The sequence below is a fragment of the Lepisma saccharinum genome, chromosome 18 (genome assembly GCF_977018435.1).
Source record: "Lepisma saccharinum chromosome 18, izLepSacc3.1, whole genome shotgun sequence".
NCBI lineage: Eukaryota > Metazoa > Arthropoda > Insecta > Zygentoma > Lepismatidae > Lepisma > Lepisma saccharinum.
The window spans coordinates 9,549,132-9,567,033 of record NC_139246.1 but is presented as its reverse complement, the minus strand read 5'-3'; the positions used below and the strand labels follow the sequence as shown (position 1 = coordinate 9,567,033).

General features: G+C 36.1%; 1 protein-coding gene across 1 annotated transcript in view; it reads left to right on the top strand.

Moving 5' to 3' along the window:
• Positions 1 to 17,902, top strand: part of LOC146002375 (uncharacterized) — a 276,890-nt gene that overhangs the window by 30,944 nt on the left and 228,044 nt on the right. Inside the window, exon 2 of the mRNA XM_083140104.1 lies at positions 13,327 to 13,369. The gene's annotated coding sequence lies outside the window, so the exon portion shown is untranslated. The remainder of the gene's footprint in view (positions 1 to 13,326; positions 13,370 to 17,902) is intronic.

The following is a 17,902-nucleotide window of genomic DNA, read 5'->3' as shown; positions in this document are numbered from 1 at the left end:
CCCTAACACCGCAGTGTTGCCATATCAAACACAAACGCTACGAACTTATGTATCAACCCAATAGAAATGTGAGAAAATAAGGTATTAAAATGTACCTAAAAGGGCCCTGAATCGTGCATACATGGAATTTCAAGCCAATAAGAAGTGCTTAATGAAGTTACTTGTTCGTACTGCAGTAGAAATCGGAACAGCATGTGCAAAACACTTCTTGTTTGGCAAGTAGCCCACCTCTTTTAGAATCTGCATTGTGCATGATGTGGGCGTTGTGTTGGAAGCATGCAAATGTCCCCGCTATGCATTTTGCTTCGCTTCTTAATCGTCGTAAACAAGTCACAAAGCAACGGGTGTTGAAGGCTTCCACTTATGTCCTCGATGTGTCACCATGTGAACAATATGATCCGTTTGGCATTCGAACTTGTTTGGCTCGCTGTCGGCAAGCTTGAAATTCTTCCTATTGTAATACGTGTTTATTTCATATCCTATGGCCTAAAATATAAACAATTGAACCTGAATTTTACCTTACATAAACGTAAATATTAAATCTCATGCAGTGGTTGTAGTGTGTGCCAAGTATCTTGCTCTTAATGGATTCACTGATTTAGTTTCTTTTCTTCTCTTTTCTGCCACCTTTTCCTAATCGCAGAAATGAGGATGAATGATGATAAGACGAGATGGACGAAGATACAATCACAAACATGCAGGGACGACCGAACAGGAGTCACATACTGGCTGTGAATCCAGACGCCAGAGCATCGCTAGCCTGTAAAAATGCAGTCCAGGGTGTACTACATGGAAGGGAAGTTGGTATTTGGATGTCTTCGGAAAGAGTCACTCCCTTACACCCCATATTTTGGTTCTGTTTGGCCACGTTTGGGCACAAGTAACACAGTTGCCGGCCTCCGTGGTTTTCACAGCTCACTACGACGCCAGAGGTATCGGGTTCGAATCCCGGCCTGAGCATGGATATTCTTTTGCGAGTCTCTTTTCATCAATTTCAACATAACATCGCTCATCTTCATCTTCGCCAATAGCCAAAAGTGGCAGAAAAGCGAAGTAAAATAAACCAAATCAATCAATCATCACAGTTGGTTTCTATATATGCGGTCCAGTGGCGGCGATTGGGTTCCAAAACGGGGGGAACAAGGACAGTTTACTTTCCTTGGTAGATAAGATTTAACGTAATGCGGAGGAAAAAGGGACAAAAATTAGGGGGGGAGTGACTTTACTCCCACGTCATCCCTAATCGCCACCACTGATGCGGAATTATAGAAAACACCCTCCCCCCACACAGACACACATACCCATAGGCATACGCAGGGGGAGATGATAGGGGCCCCTCCCAAATTTTGAGCAGGTCTCCCCGATGGCGCAGTGGTTGCGTCGTCACCTTGTAATCAAGGGGTCCCGGGTTCGCAAGTGGTTCGGATATTACTTTAAACTGTAGGTTCAGTCCCAATTAGCCTTACTGTGCATAAAGTGGACTTAATACACCAAATCAGTGAATCAAATTTTGAGCAAATCAAAATTTTAAATTGAAAGCTTTAAAGAACTGGTGAAAAACTAATGCAAACCCCTTTAAAATAACCCCCGATTCCAGTTTTGTCTTTTGAGTTTTAAAATCAAGAATAAAAATAGTAATTACGGAATATTTTATTATGTATCCTGCTACCCTCTATAGAACGCAGCCACGAACAATTGTCACAACAAGAAAAAAAAATATGATTTTCACTTTGTTTCAACATTTGGTAATACCATGTGTGAATTTTATACGAGTGACTCTGAATGTTACAGAGTTAACCATGTAATTAGTACAAGGCAGTTAGAGCTAAACATCAATTGTGAAAATTACAAGAACACTCGCAAGAACTCATCTTCTGTGGAAAATTTACAAAGTTACACCATCAACAATGCCCACCATTGTACTCCTGAAAGGTCAGTGTCACAAGAATGGAAGAGAGAGAGTTTCACAACAGAAGAAGAAGAAGACTTTCGGCATAATTTACTTTTATTTTGAATTAAGGAGGCGTGAAGAATTTCTCACCTAATTAAGAAGAACACCCAAAAGCACTGACCTCCATATAGCATTCAGCTCGCTTATTTAATTGCGCTGTCACACTTACGCGTATCTCGTAACAATGCTTTCTCGTGGACGTAAACAGAAGGGTACCAATTGTGTATGGCACAATCGTTATTATACAGTTGAATTAATGTTCGGGTGGGAGGCTTTTATTGCAGTGATGTTACGTGAACAATTCGGGAGAAATTCCCTGATTGCCGTTTGCATTACATTCATTATCACAGTAAACTCTCGCTATGAAATAGCGTGGAAAACAATTGGGAACTCTGATTAAGGCTTCTTTTATACTAAAACCCCGGCCTCGGCATAGATGTTCTGTGTGTGTCCTTTCATCAATTCCCTCATATCATCGCTCATCACCATCGTCCAGATTAACCCTCTGCTGGGCACGTTGGAAATAATACGAGGATGGGCACTTGGGGGTCTTTTAAGACCCCAGCTTTATGTTTTAAGGAAATTGGAATTGGTGGATAATATATTGCATGCAAATCATTACTGTAATTCAAATAAGTGTTTTCACCTTAAATTTATTTTATTATAGTAAGATATGTCATACAGAATAAACTTTATAATAATAATAATATAGAGCGGTAGAAGAAACAATAAATCGAAATATTCGTTGGGGTCATCAAAGGCCCCAAATGCCCGTACGAAGTAGCATTATATTTAGGTAATAATAATAATAATAATATAATAATAATACAATAATAATAATATAGAGCGGTAGAAGAAACAATAAATCGAAATATTCATTGGGGTCATCAAAGGCCCCAAGTGCCCGTACGAAGTAGCATTATATTTAGGTAATAATAATAATAATAATATAATAATAATACAATAATAATAATATTGAACGGTAGAAGAAACAATAAATCGAAATATTCATTGGGGTCATCAAAGGCCCCAAGTGCCCGTACGAAGTAGCATTATATTTAGGTAATAATAATAATAATACAATAATAATATAATAATAATATCGAACGGTAGAAGAAACAATAAATCGAAAAATTCATTGGGGTCATCAAAGGCCCCAAGTGCCCGTACGAAGTAGCATTATATTTAGGTAATAATAATAATAATACAATAATAATATAATAATAATACAATAATAATAATATCGAACGGTAGAAGAAACAATAAATCGAAATATTCATTGGGGTCTTCAAAGGCCCCAAGTGGCCGTACGAAGTGGCATTAAAATTAGGACCAATTAACGAAAAAAATGAAATTAGTTTTTCGGTTATAATGTGACGATGCTATAGAAAATAAATGAAAATAAGATATTTCAACCGTGCCTTGTAATCGAGGGGTCCCTGATTCGATACCCGGTGCGGACAGAAGTGATTCGGATCCAACTTTATACTGTAGGTCCAGTCCCGATTAGCATTCCTGTACATAAAATGGACTTAAACAATAAAAAGCCTTTAGTTTATTTTCTGTCAAATGTTCCTAGATGGAGTAAAAGATCATGCAAATTTTTATAAAGCGAGTGCGCGCTGTTGCAAAGCTGCCGCCGCTTTTCCCCCCTCCATGCACTCACTTCCCCTCTTACGCGTTGATTGGTCGAGATCTCTCGAGTCAGCGCAGAGGACTTGCTTTCGTTCGCTTCCTCCAGAGACTACCGGGAAATAATGCAGCATTGGTTAAAGGTTACTTCCACGGTTGTTAAAAGTCAGGAATATTAAAAAAAAAAAAAAAAAAATCAATTCCGGTCCAGGAGAGAAAGTCAGCAAGCGTAAAAGGGTTCTGGACCGTATAGAACGTTTTTATCTGTAAAGCATTTAAATTCGGTCCAGGTGTGTCCTCCCGTTTCGCCTTATTGCGTTTTCACCACCTCCAATAGAATTTCAAATGATTTATGTGACACGAACATTCTAAGAAGAAACGCGACATCCCATTTGGCCTTATCCTGTTTCGACTTACACACACAAAATTTCCCACCTGGGAATATTGTCGACATGAAGGGTAATTCTCAATGGGAGCGCAGAGCTTGTGATGTTGCCTACCTTGGCTCCCATTGTCCTATCGGTTAGGTTAATAATACATTAATAATAATGACTGGGGCTCGGAAGTTGAGGAAAAATCCTTTTTTTCCTAGTGTCCGAAGATGAGGCTCAACATAATATATGTTCATTTTGGGTCATTGTAGGCCAGAAAAAGGTGGGTTTTATTTGTCCTTTTTTGCCTTTTTCAGCGTTTTTTGGCTTATTGGTCCTTTTTTTAGCCTTTTATTTAGGTCTTAACGGCTTTTTTTTTTGCAACTTCACCTTCTTTCGACTACGTTTTACTGCCCATTCTCAATTCGAATCATCATCAGTTCATCGCCTCTTAAACATCCTTTCTGTAGTAAAGAAATAAAAAAAAAAAAGAGAAATAAATATATTTGAACCATCCCTGAAACGAGAGAAAAACATTTTTGGACGACTGAAGCAGGCACGGTACAAGGTCCTTTAACCGTAACTTGTCTGGAAGGTCGCGCTGTAAGTGGCAACTTTCTCTTGTTTTGAAGCTTTCAGTTTTTTCGGACTGTGTGTTCCATACAGTGATGTACCGTAGACTATAAGTTTACGTCTACATGCGTTGTCTACACGTAATCTACGCGTACATTACATTGGTTGTAGTTTACATAGACTACGTAGACAATCTTATGTGCATTAAAATTAATTTTCAAGGCTTTCATGAAAGGAAAGCGACATTTTCAACTGTATTGGTTCCTAACGAAATGAAAAGAATCCTATTTACAATAAAATTTCTCTTCTCTTCTGTCATCAACTATGGAGGAAGATAAATAGTATGCAAAAAACAACAACAGATGGCAGTCGTGAGGCAAGAGTGGTGTTTTCCCCATAAATCACTAGAATATTTCCTATATTAGGTTTCTTCCTAGGTGAGAAATTGTTCGAATTTGGAAGAAAGAGTATGAAAAGTTCTCCTCACACATCAGCAACTGATACGCAGTATAATGTTATTTTAATTCCACGGCGCCCTTTGCTAAGTTATCACCTTTCGTCATGTTGTTTACATAGATTACGTAATCTACGTGTATAAAATTGTCTACGTGTAGAATGTAGACTATCGTTGTTTACGCGTAGACGCACATCACTGGTTCCATACCACCAGAATTTTGTATTTTTTTAATTATTAAATATGTAATTAAAACTGAAGTTGTTAATTAATTTGGATCACATTTAAACGTCCTTTTTTCAGCTTTTAGGTTCTTTTTTGATATTTTTAGGTCTTTTTATAGGTTTTTTTTTGGCAATTTATAAGTCTTCAACTTCCGAGACCTAACAATGACCCTTCATGTCGATAATATTCCCTGGTGGGAATTTTTTTGTGTGTAAGGCGAAATGGGATGTCCCGTTTCGCCTTAGAAAGTGAGTGTCGAATAACTCACGCGAAATTGTATTGAGGAAGGTGAAAACGCAATAAGGCGAAACGGGCCGTAATCGGTCCAGGAACATTTTTTCCGGATCAGTTTAAACACGGTCGAAGTTCCGTAATGAAATGAAACAATACGCAACTTGGATCCAAATAAATTGTGCGAGAAAAAACGGTTCCGGTCGAGTCGTTACGGAACCCAATAGAACGGTGGTTCTCAAATCGTGGGTTTCGGGGAATTGTTTTGCCTGCCTGATTTGTGGGGCATTTTTTATATGTTGGAGGCGTGTATCTGCAATAAAGGAAAAGAACATTGGACTGCATGTGGAAATATGGTAAATAAATGAGCATTAGAATCCTACGTATATTACAATATTTTATGATTAGTTACAAGAAAAAAAAATGTGAAACACACGTATGCTAAGAAGTATGTAGAGTCCGCGTGCATTCGGAACATCCCCAGCTGACTGCGCGAGTCTAGCCAGCGAGCCTACGAGCAGTGTACAGCGTGAGCATTAGAGTTAGCTATAGGCGCAGAGTAGAGATGACGTCAGCGGTTCACTTCTTGATTGGAGACGTCGGGATTTATGACTCGCTCCCAAGGTGCAAGCGCAGAACGGCCAGAGCTGTTACGGATATAATCTTACTCTGACATTCTTTAATTTTCATATATTTTTGTTCAGGGGTATTGTAAAGAAATTAAAGAATAAAAATAATTTGTAAACAAATTGTAAAGCACGATTTAGGAGTTTTTATTGTAAATTCTGAGAGTTTCTAATTAGAAGGGTGTGGTTGATGTCTGGTTGTACACATAAAACTTTCAAAGGAGATTCACTCCAAATTTAGTCTATTATAGATTTCGAACGAGTATTTTATTTCAAAACTTATGAAACAAAAAAAGAGTGTCAGCGACAAAATCAGCCCTATTTTACTTGATGAACTTTTGAAACAATGAAGTATGCTCTACACACCTGCAGTTGTGTGGGTACTATCGACACTCTTCGGAACTGATCGCGTACCCCCTTCAAGTCGTTCGTGTACCCCTGGGAGTGCGCGTACCACAGTTTGAGAACCATTGAAATAGAACCCATTAGAATTTATAGGTTCTTGGATCTTTAACAACCCTGGTTAACTTCACTTTATTCTCAAATAGGGTAATCCTTGGAAGACCCAAAAGTTTAAAGTGGAACGAGAACAGGCTATGTCGGAAATTGAACTCTTTACTCTGGATCGTTTGATAAATTAGTATGTGTTGACCTTACAGGGGATACCTTGTCGTGGCAATTGGGGGTTTGGCGGGCCTATCTTGGAGACCCCCTATCTGAAAATATCTCCGCCACCTGTGAGCTGCAACGCATGACAAGGAAGAATAACTCAAGCTGGAGAAAGAGTGGTGCCCAAAGCCGACAACACGCGCACACATGCCTATGCAGAGCACGATCGCCTGCATACCTCTGCGGCACATACGACTGCAATTTAGCGTCTCAAATATGGCCGTGCGTGTCGCTTAAATGGGCAAAGGTCTCGTAAACAGAGGTCAAGGGAGATTACCGTAAGACTGATTTATAGCACTCTCTGCGTGAGACGCGCGGCACCTCGCGTAAAGCCCTAGCTGTGCAGTAATCCAGCGCGTTATGCGTTAACAGCAGGGGAAGTGTGGAAGGAAGAGAGTCTTCAGGAATTCCTCGTGGATCGTTCTACCCTGTAGAACTTGGGATCGAACCATTAGGGTTGTAACTCACCCTTAAACTACAACACTCGCTGGCTGCGTTGGCCCTAAAAGGGCCAGATGTGAGGCACTAAACTAATACAAAATTAAATGACATGATTGATGTACAAGTCCCAACACTTCTGACAGAACGTTACAGGATAAGGGATAACTTACCCCGTTCGGTATGTCACGTGTCAGTTTCAGACGACACAATGAATGTTGCAAGGAGGAATGGTTTCTCGGAATCGACAAGAGATGGCAGCACGCTATATAAAGAGGAGTGAAGAAAATTATAAAAAACTTAGAGCGGAGAAGAGGGATTATATACATTATAGTAAATTGAGAAATATATAAAAGAAGAGTTCAAATACTATAATAGAAGTAAGTAGAATGATGTATATAGTAATTTAAAAGAATTAAGAATATAGCCGCATATGAAACGTTTAGGAAAGTTATTAAGTGAGCAAATGAATTCAGAAATGTATCTCAATTTCTCTTTTGATTTCTCTGACGAGGAGAACATCGTCAGTGTTTTGGTTGTTTGTCCCCGGTGGCGCTGTGTCAAATTAGACGCCCCGAAGCACTTTTCGATTGCGCTCTTTATTAGTCGCACTGGGCCATTGGTAGCGCTTGTTATTAGCGATCCTGGTTATTCCCCTTTGGTCGTTAAATAGGAGGTGGCGCTATTGTCAGTTTAGTCGACCCTACTCTTTCTACAAGTATAGCTTGTATTGTTTGCCAAAGAAGCAGGGAAAGCGAGCGCATAAATAAGATTACGCTTTAAAAAAAAAGAAAGATAATAAATTAATAGAAGAAAAGAAGAAGAAGCCTTTTCCATAATAAAAGAAGAAGAAGCCTTTTTCCATATTAAAAGAAGAAGAAGCCTTTTGATAATAATAAATGAAGAAGAAGCCTTTTTCATATTAAAAGAAGAAGAAGCCTTTTTGATAATAAAAGAAGAAGAAGCCTTACGATAATCAAAGAAGAAGAAGCCTGGTTGACAGTCAAAAGAAGAAGAAGCCTTTTCGATAATCAAAGAAGAAGAAGCCTTTTTGATAACCAAAGGAGAAGAAGCCTTTTCGATTATACATATATATATATATATTTTTCTCTGTATTTTTGTATAGTTCTCAGAATATAGATCCGCATTTAACTATATCCTCTTGGCTATAAAACGCTTTCTTATTTGGAATTCTCAAATAAAGAACCTATCCCCCTGAGATTAAGATGTCTGTAGCCGTGGAAAATAACATTTAAGTACGTACCCACAAGGGGCGTAGCAGGTACGAATAGCTCTCCCCTAGCAGTGTTCCTCCTCTGGGCGACGACAATCAAAAGACCCCTGCTTCCTAGATTCCCCTGGTTTTGTTCATCGCCGCGACCTTCCTTCATCTTTTTACCCTGTGAGCAACTTCCTGCCTAAAAAAAACATTTCTCGACAGAATCTAGAAGCAGGTTCTGACAAGTTTAGACAAGATTCTACTCGTACCGATAGGGTATGTTACGGCTCTTACATCTGCGCAACTTGTCCATAAACTCATACAGACACTCCACATGCTTTTTTTCAGAGAAGGCAATCAGACTCAGTTTATGAAACAGTGGGGTGTAAGGGGCAGTGTTGCCACATGAAGGGAAATTTCCCTTTTTCAGGGAAATTCCGACCGAAATTTTAGCCAAAAACGAAAAGGGAATTACGATTAAAAATATCACAATTTCAGGGAAATTTAAGACTTCTTACTCTACATTATTATAGTTTATGTTAAGTTCCAGTTTCATATTTACATCTTTATTATTTTCTGATCCTTCTTATTTCTGCTCCCTTGAATATAAGCCTATAAGCCTGTATATATTTATATTTTTCTTAAGTTTATTGTACGTCGCTTTTCTATATCTTCGGATAATTGTAACGATTTATTGGATTCTTGACCATGATTCAAACCTGGGACATCTGGCCAGAAAATGATGAAGCTGACATGTATGTCAAAAATTTGTGTAATATTCTTTATTTATACGAACATGGACCAACGGAAATTTTACTACTACTGCTGCTACTACTACTATTCTACCACTGCTAATAATAATAATAATAATTATTATTATTATATTTGTTTAGGTGAAGGGAAAATTGGTCCAAAAAGGAAAATTTTGCCCCTTGGAAAGGGAAATTGTGTCCTGAGATTGTGGCAACACTGGTAAGGTCTGCCCCTTCCACATAGTGCACCCAATCGTCAACTTCACTTCCACGTAGTATACGCTGCACTGCATTTTGCAGACTAACAAGGCTCTGGCGTCTGAACCCACGGCCAGTATAATTCTCTATGGGACTTAGTTGTGTGTTGTCCATATGTGTTTTGCGATCCTCGTCCCTTCATCTTTCATCTCTTTCATTATCACCAGTTGGACCTCCCGATGGCGTAGTGGTAACGTCGTCGCCTTGTAATCAAAGGGTCCCGGGTTCGTTGCCCGGTGAAGGCACAGTGGTTCGGACCCCTCTTTAAACTGTAGATCCAGTCCCGATCAGTCTTCCTGTGCATAAAGTGGACTTAAAACAACAAATAAATCAATCAATCATCAGCATTCATCCTCATCTTCGCGCTTAGCCAAAATTGGCAGAAAGGCGAAGTAAACTAAAGTAAATCAATTAATCTTTTTATCGCAGAGAATAATCATGAAAGAATTAATGAAATTTCTTGTTTGCTGGTGTTGAAGTGCTGTTTTCTTGACTCCAATTCTGATGTTTTCTTGGTTTCATACCTTCTGCGACTGTCGTTCGAAGTAGTAGTCATCTGGAGAATACACAGTATAGTATTTTTTTGCCTTATATATTATAACCTATTCTTCAATTGAAGTATTCCCATATACAACCTAAGGCATGTAAATAACTGGACACGTCCTATTTGCATTCTACCTTAACCTACTGTCTTTTCTTCTATTTTTCTACTTGTATATCTGATGTATTTTGTTCTGTTTTAATTTGGAAATAATTCCATTAGGTTATAAAGAACATAAAGATGTACATAAATATTAACGTTGCTCCATCTAAAGTAGACTTTTGAATGTAGGTAGCTGAAAGAGATGTTTTTAAGTGTCGAGCAACATTCTATTGTTCCTTAAGCAAGTTTTGTAATACAAAAACAAGGAAAGGTGCAATTTCACAGTGGATGAACACGCAGTCAAACAAAATTCCACAAAATGTCGTCAGAAATTAGCGTAGGAGAGCCATATGGGATTTTGCAATAAGGTGTGGAGCGAAAAGCTTGAAAGTCCATGCTTTCTCTTTTGATTCATTCAGCACTAGAGGGCGGTCAGTTCTTCTGATGCTTTGTTTCTTATGTAAACCCATAAAAAATGTGTTCTTTTTGTGTTAGTCCCCGAGTTTGCAGGTGAGATATAAATGTAAGAGTTTGTTTTACACTTAAGTTCTTCATCAAGTACTTCAAATGTTCTTTGTTTTATCGCCAAGATTTTGAATCTTTCTATCTGAAGAATAAATACATGCAATGTTAATAATTGCCCTGTACGAAATAGCATAAATTTCAAGGTTTATTAATATTTGATTTCCTTCACTGAAAATATAAAAATGATAACAGATCTGAGAAGGTTTTCTATCTACTAAAACATCTATTATTACGAGTTGGTTGCAACTTTGATTTATTTCATAAGAATGGAATATGATTCGTAATGAATGTACGTATAGTTCTGTCTTATAAAACAAACTCAACACAAACAAACAAACACACACACACACACGCACGCACACACACACACACATAATATACATATATCCACTTTTTTCTTTTCTGTATGCTCCCTTATTGCCATAGTGGCAATGTGGCATCTGCACAATTCATTCACACAAATATATTTTTAATACTTTTACCAAGTCATTTCAACTATCTTTACATTTCAATTTGTTGAAATCTGCACGATTAATTCACACAAATATATTTTTAATGCTTTTACCAAGTTATTTCAACAATCTTTACATTTCAATTTGTCGAAATCTGCACAATTAATACACAGAAATATATTTTTAATACTTTTAACAAGTCTTTTCAACTATCTTTACATTTCAATTTGTCGAAATCTGCACGATTAATTCACACAAATATATTTTTAATGCTTTTACCAAGTCATTTCAACTATCTTTACATTTCAATTTGTCGAAATCTGCACGATTAATTCACACAAATATATTTTTAATGCTTTTACCAAGCTATTTCAACTATCTTTACATTTCAATTTGTCGAAATCTGCACAATTAATACACAGAAATATATTTTTAATACTTTTACCAACTCATTTCAACTATCTTTACATTTCAATTTGTTGAAATCTGAACAATTAATACATAGAAATATATTTTTAATACTTTTACTAAGTCATTTCAACTATATTTACATTTCAATTTGTCGAAATCTGCAAAATTAATACACAGAAATATATTTTTAATACTTTTACCAACTCATTTCAACTATCTTTACATTTCAATTTGTCGCAGTTTGATAAACGTTGTTAATACCTTTTTGTTGTTAATACTTTTAACAAGTCTTTTCAACTATCTTTACATTTCAATTTGTCGAAATACCTTTTTGTTGTTAATACTTTTAACAAGTCTTTTCAACTATCTTTACATTTCAATTTGTCGAAATCTGCACGATTAATTCACACAAATATATTTTTAATGCTTTTACCAAGTCATTTCAACTATCTTTACATTTCAATTTGTCGAAATCTGCACGATTAATTCACACAAATATATTTTTAATGCTTTTACCAAGCTATTTCAACTATCTTTACATTTCAATTTGTCGAAATCTGCACAATTAATACACAGAAATATATTTTTAATTAACTAACTAAACTAACTAACTCTCTAGCCTTCTTAAACCCGAAGGTTCATCGCTGCAGCAACACAGGCCTTCCATCTTTCCCTATCTTGAGCAAGATCTATATACTCTTTTCCATCCCTACCGATTTCCCTTAGGTCCATCTCAACGTTGTCCCTCCATCTTCGTCTTGGCCTTCCTACAGGTCTCTTACCATCAGGTTTCCCAACAAGAATCCTGTAAACTTCTCTTTCCTCTCCCATTCGTGCCACATGGCCTGCCCACCTAAGTCTTCTTGATTTAATTATTCTAATAATATCTGGACATGAATACAAATTATGTAGTTCTAAATTATGTAACCTTCTCCACTTGCCGGTTTCCTCATCCCTTTTAGGTCCAAAGATTTTCCTAAGGATCTTATTTTCAAATACTCTCAATTTATGTTCCTCTTTCAATGTAAGGGACCAAGTTTCACATCCATATAATACTACAGGCAAAATTACGGTTTTGTATATTTTAACTTTTAGTTTCTTAGATATTAAACGAGAAGACAAAAGTTTATGAAGAGAGAAGTAACATGCATTTCCTGAATTAAGCCTACTTTTTATTTCCTCTTTAATATAATTTTCATTTGTTAATATTACTCCTAAGTATTTGAATTTGGAAACTGATTCAAACGAGTTGTTATCAATAATTAGATTTTGATTATTACCTAACACTTGGTTTCGGCCTGTAAACATATATTTAGTTTTCTCTTTGTTAACTTCCAAACCTATCTCTGTAGCAGTTTTGAAAAATATTTTAGCATTATTCTTAATTGTATTCACATCATCCCCCCGTAAGTCTACATCATCTGCATATGCTAACAACTGAGTCACACCATTTAATTTTAGTCCTCCTTTAGTTTCTTTTACCTTCCTAACAGCATATTCTAAGGCAAAATTAAAGAGCAATGGAGATAATGCATCTCCTTGTTTTAACCCATCATGAATTGTAAATTTGTCAGACATATTAATACCCACACGAATTTTACTTTCAGTTTCAGTATTTTTAATACTTTTACCAAATCATTTCAACTATCTTTACATTTCAATTTGTCGAAATCTGAACAATTAATACATAGAAATATATTTTTAATACTTTTACTAAGTCATTTCAACTATATTTACATTTCAATTTGTCGAAATCTGCAAAATTAATACACAGAAATATATTTTTAATACTTTTACCAACTCATTTCAACTATCTTTACATTTCAATTTGTCGCAGTTTGATAAACGTTGTTAATTCCTTTTTTATTCATAGTTATCTTTTTTGTATCTTTCTAGGATCGTCGCGTTTTCCCAATGTAGAATACTTTGCGCTTACAGGGTAAGAATAGAATTGGTATACACTAGCATGTTAGCTTTTACAAGTTAGAAGTACGAGTAATTGTAGGTATTTTTGTTACTGCTAATAATGAATAAAAATATTGTGGGGCAGGTCTTTCTAACCAATTTATTCATTGTGTACAGGTTTCGATTACCTGTACAATTTAAATATGTTTATTTTATTTTTATTGCTGAGAAGTATTGTATTATTATGGTGTAAAAGGCGTCCGCAGGATCTTTTCTCAGGTGGGCAGAGTCACATAAACGTTATTATTATTATTACTATTATTATTGTTATTGCTATTTCAGTACTTTAAATAGACTACTATTATTTCTATTATTACAGCTCTTATGATTTTTGTTATTATTATTATTTATTACTATTACTACTGCTACTACTACTAATGTTTGTTTTTTAAAATTACATACATTTGTAATTTTCATATTCTGTATATCTATATACAATTTGCATAACTGTATACTTAACAGTAATTCATGTAGGACAAAAAGCTCTTTTTTATAGTTAGATAATTAGTGTAAAATAGACTGTAAGCTTAACTGTAACGCTATTTCAAATAATAAAAATAGTAGCTGTAACTTACGGCCTGTAAGTCACAGAAAACAATACGTTTTGTTATAAAATATCTCTACAATTTCACCATTCGAATTACATTCTCTTTCCAGAAATCTCATGGGTAGGTGGGGGTGGGGGGGCAAGCCCCCATGATTGGTGTACTATGAAATATTTAATTTTCTAATGTACCAAAGTTGCAAACGCATTTGCTTTAGGGGCATCGACTTGTATCATGGATCTCAATTAATTCCCATGGTTCTTCATCTGTCTGATTTGATTCATTGATTTGGTTTATTTTACTTAGCTTTTCTGTCTGTCACTTTTGGCTAATCGCGAAGATGAGGATGAGTGATGATACGAAAGATTGATGAAGGGGCACTTACAAGGAACATCCATGCCCAGGCAGGGCTTCGGACCGGGGATACGTGGCGTTGTAGCGCTTTGTGCTAACCACTCCTCCAGTGAGGTCGGCAGATTTGATTTTTGATTTGTTATTTAGCGTTGCTTCTCTGCCACTTTTGGTTAATGGCGACGACAGGAAGTTCGACCAATGACGCAGAATTAGGCATCGCACACAATGAATGAGTATTTCAGAATCTAGATGTTTTTTTTTGTTTTGTTTTTTTTGTTGTTTCTTTTTGCAATTGACTATACATGGTCCCTTAGATTGAAAGAGGAACATAAATTAAGAGTATTTGAAAATAAAATCCTTAGAAAAATATTTGGACCTAAAAGGGATGAGAAGACAGGTGAGTGGAGAAGGTTACATAAATGTAGAACTGCACAATTTGTATTGCGTGTCGAGATATTATTAGAATGATTAAATCAAGAAGACTGAGGTGGCAGGCCATGTGGCACGAATGGGAGAGGAAAGAGGAGTTTACAGGATTCTTGTTGGGAAACCTGATTGTAAGAGACCTGTAGGAAGGCCAAGATGAAGGTGGATGGATAACGTTGAGATAGACCTAAAGGATGGAAAAGATTGGATTGATCTTGCTCAGGATAGGGACAGATGGAAGGCCTGTGTTGCTGCAGCCATAAACCTTCGGGTTTAAGAATGCTAGAGAGTTAGTTAGTGACTGTACATGGAAGACAAGTAAACATTTGAGTTTCACATCTTAACAGCAAACAACAAGAACTTTGACATCATAATATTTTCAGTAGAAGTAATTTTCAGAAAAGAATAATGATTGAAAAGGAAGGAAAGTAATTGGGAACTGGAAGTGGAGAGAGAGAGAGAGAGAGAGAGAGAGAGAGAGAGAGAGAGAGAGAGAGCAGTGAATTTGGATATTTCTCTGTTTTTTGTTGGGGCACTTTCCTCTGGCGATGTCCGCAGGTGGTGTGCGGAACGTCTACCTTGATCGTGAGCGCAGCGGGCTGGGCGTCGGACGTGACACATGTTTTGCAACGCCGTCAGTTAGGTTCGAAACTTGCAAGTCAGTGTGGCCAACCTAGTTAAACAAAAAAGATAAGCATATCATTATTAACCATAGCTTACCCGTACCGTACGAGGAACTTGCTTACCTGAAGAGGGGTGGAGGGCTCATAGGCTCACACTTATTTTTACTACTAAAATTCAAGAAACTATTTTGTTATTGAATCAATATTTCCTTTGTTGATTGTGTATGTGCAGTTACTTATTAATTATAATAATTACAAAAAATGCCATCATTAATAAAAAATAATAACCAATTATTGCATGAGAATCAGACATATTTTACCATTCACTAGAACTCACAAAAACCAGAATAATGTTTCAATAGTGCTTGTTTCTGTATATACAGGTGCAATTGTTTATAAATTATAATAATTACAATAATTACTATCCCTACCAGCCAATTGTACACTGTCACTGGCATGAGTGTCCCGAATTACACGAATTCAAAGATGGCATTTTGCCTTATATTTACATTATGTTTATGTTTTTATGAACAAAATTAATATAAAAATATTGGGAACTTGCTAGTGAACAATGTAATTTATTCTCAATTTTTTAATAAAAAAATTCAGTCGAAAAATAAAAGAATAGAGGAGGTGGGCCTGACAGCCTCCTCCTCTCGGGCAAGCTGTTAAGACCTGGATTTTTATGTGGCCAAAACCACGCTAAATATGAACGGACATCTACAATATGTCACGGAAATATGTAAAAATATATTAAAATATGTAAAGATATATGCATGGACAACTCTTAACTACCAAACTCTTGCCACTCCTTTTTATCAGGATCCCAAGTACTAACACCAAATGCCGCAGCTTCTTTTACACAAAAGGAACCATCCTTAGAATCAAGGTCACTTCTCTATAGACCTTCTATAATCCATTAAATGATCCTCCGGGCTTCCGTCTAGCCGAACCATCTTTCGAAATGATGTGTATAGAGAAGCCGAATTGTCGTTGTTAATCCGGACTTTCGTTAAACCGGGCAACTTATTAGTCCGGATTAGCGAGGTTTTACTGTAATAATTAAGTAAATAAACGCATACATGCAATAAATGTGTACATTAATACTTAAAGAATTTAAGAATAAGGCTATTATTTAAAACCAAAAATATGTAATATGGTCAAGGTTTTTATTGAGAGTAGGGTGCGCCAAAAGTCTACCTCGCCTTGGGGAAAATGTTCTTAAGCAACCTCTAGGTGGACAATAGAGAGCGCAAGAGAGAGATAGGTAGAGTGGCAAACAAAGATATTAAACAAAGACAGAGAGGACGAAAGAAAGAAATTAAAGAGAGATACCCGGTAATAAAATGACACACAGGAATATATTATTTTATAGTTATGGCAACCTATTGAACAAGTTAAAAGTTGAATACCTTTCAGCTAGAAGAAACAGAAATGACATAAAATTCGCTGAGAAAATTTTAGAAGGTTACTACTCTGTCCCTACGCTTTTATCGAGAATATCTATACGAGCTACGCACTAAAGGGTCGTTATTGACAACATCTACAGATTATAAATATAATGAGTTTCTAAACTCCATAGTCAGTAGTTATAATGATTTCCAACGAGCCTAAAGATCAATTGTATTTTAATCATTCATCAGGCCTATTTTAATGACTTATCATGTATACAATAATGTATATATCATTCATATTTTATTGTACATCTTATTGTATTTAGTATTTCTTTCGTACAGTCACATCTTTATCATTCAATCTTGTATTATAAATTTATGACTTTTTTGTATTTACATGTATACGTACTGCTGTACTAAGGCCAGCCAGCTGTTTTTCAGCAGGATAATACTTGCATGAATAAATAAATAAAATAAAATAAATAAAGAGAATGAGAAAAGGGAAGAAAGACATTAAAAGAAGAGAGAGAGAAAATATAGAAGAATGGCGGAGAGAAAGGAAAAATAAATTAAAAGGGGAGAGAGAGAAAGAGAATATGAAAGAATGACGAAGAGAATGGAAGATAGAAATATAAAAGAAAAAGATATATAGTAAGCTAAAGAGAACGATATTAAAGAAGAACAGAGAGAGAAAGATACTAAAAATGGCAAAGAGGATGATGAATAGAACGAGAAAAGGAAAGCAAGAATGTTATAAAAAGAGAGAGAAAAAGTAAGATAAAGTATAGAATAGAATTTATTTTCAAGTACAAGCCTTTACAATGCTGAAGAATTTTTAGTGCATTTTTCCTACACCCTTCCTCCTCTCAGTCTAAGTTCACAAACACCGTCTTTCATTTCCCTTACTTCCACTACACGTTTCACTAGAGGATTTCACTAAACTCTTACCTAAGGGATTCCTAGATTTTTCTTAGATTTGTTTATTTATTTAGTAGCCCCCCCTTTCACTCATTTTCGCTATCCCCACTGAGCTCCTTTGCTCTCTTTGTCCAAAAATAGTATGTCTGTCAATCTGTAGTAGCACTTGTTTTGAATTCGAAGAATTCCTATGCAGGATGATCTATGGGTTTTGTATAGTTTTGAACAACCTTTAAAAAGTTTTGAA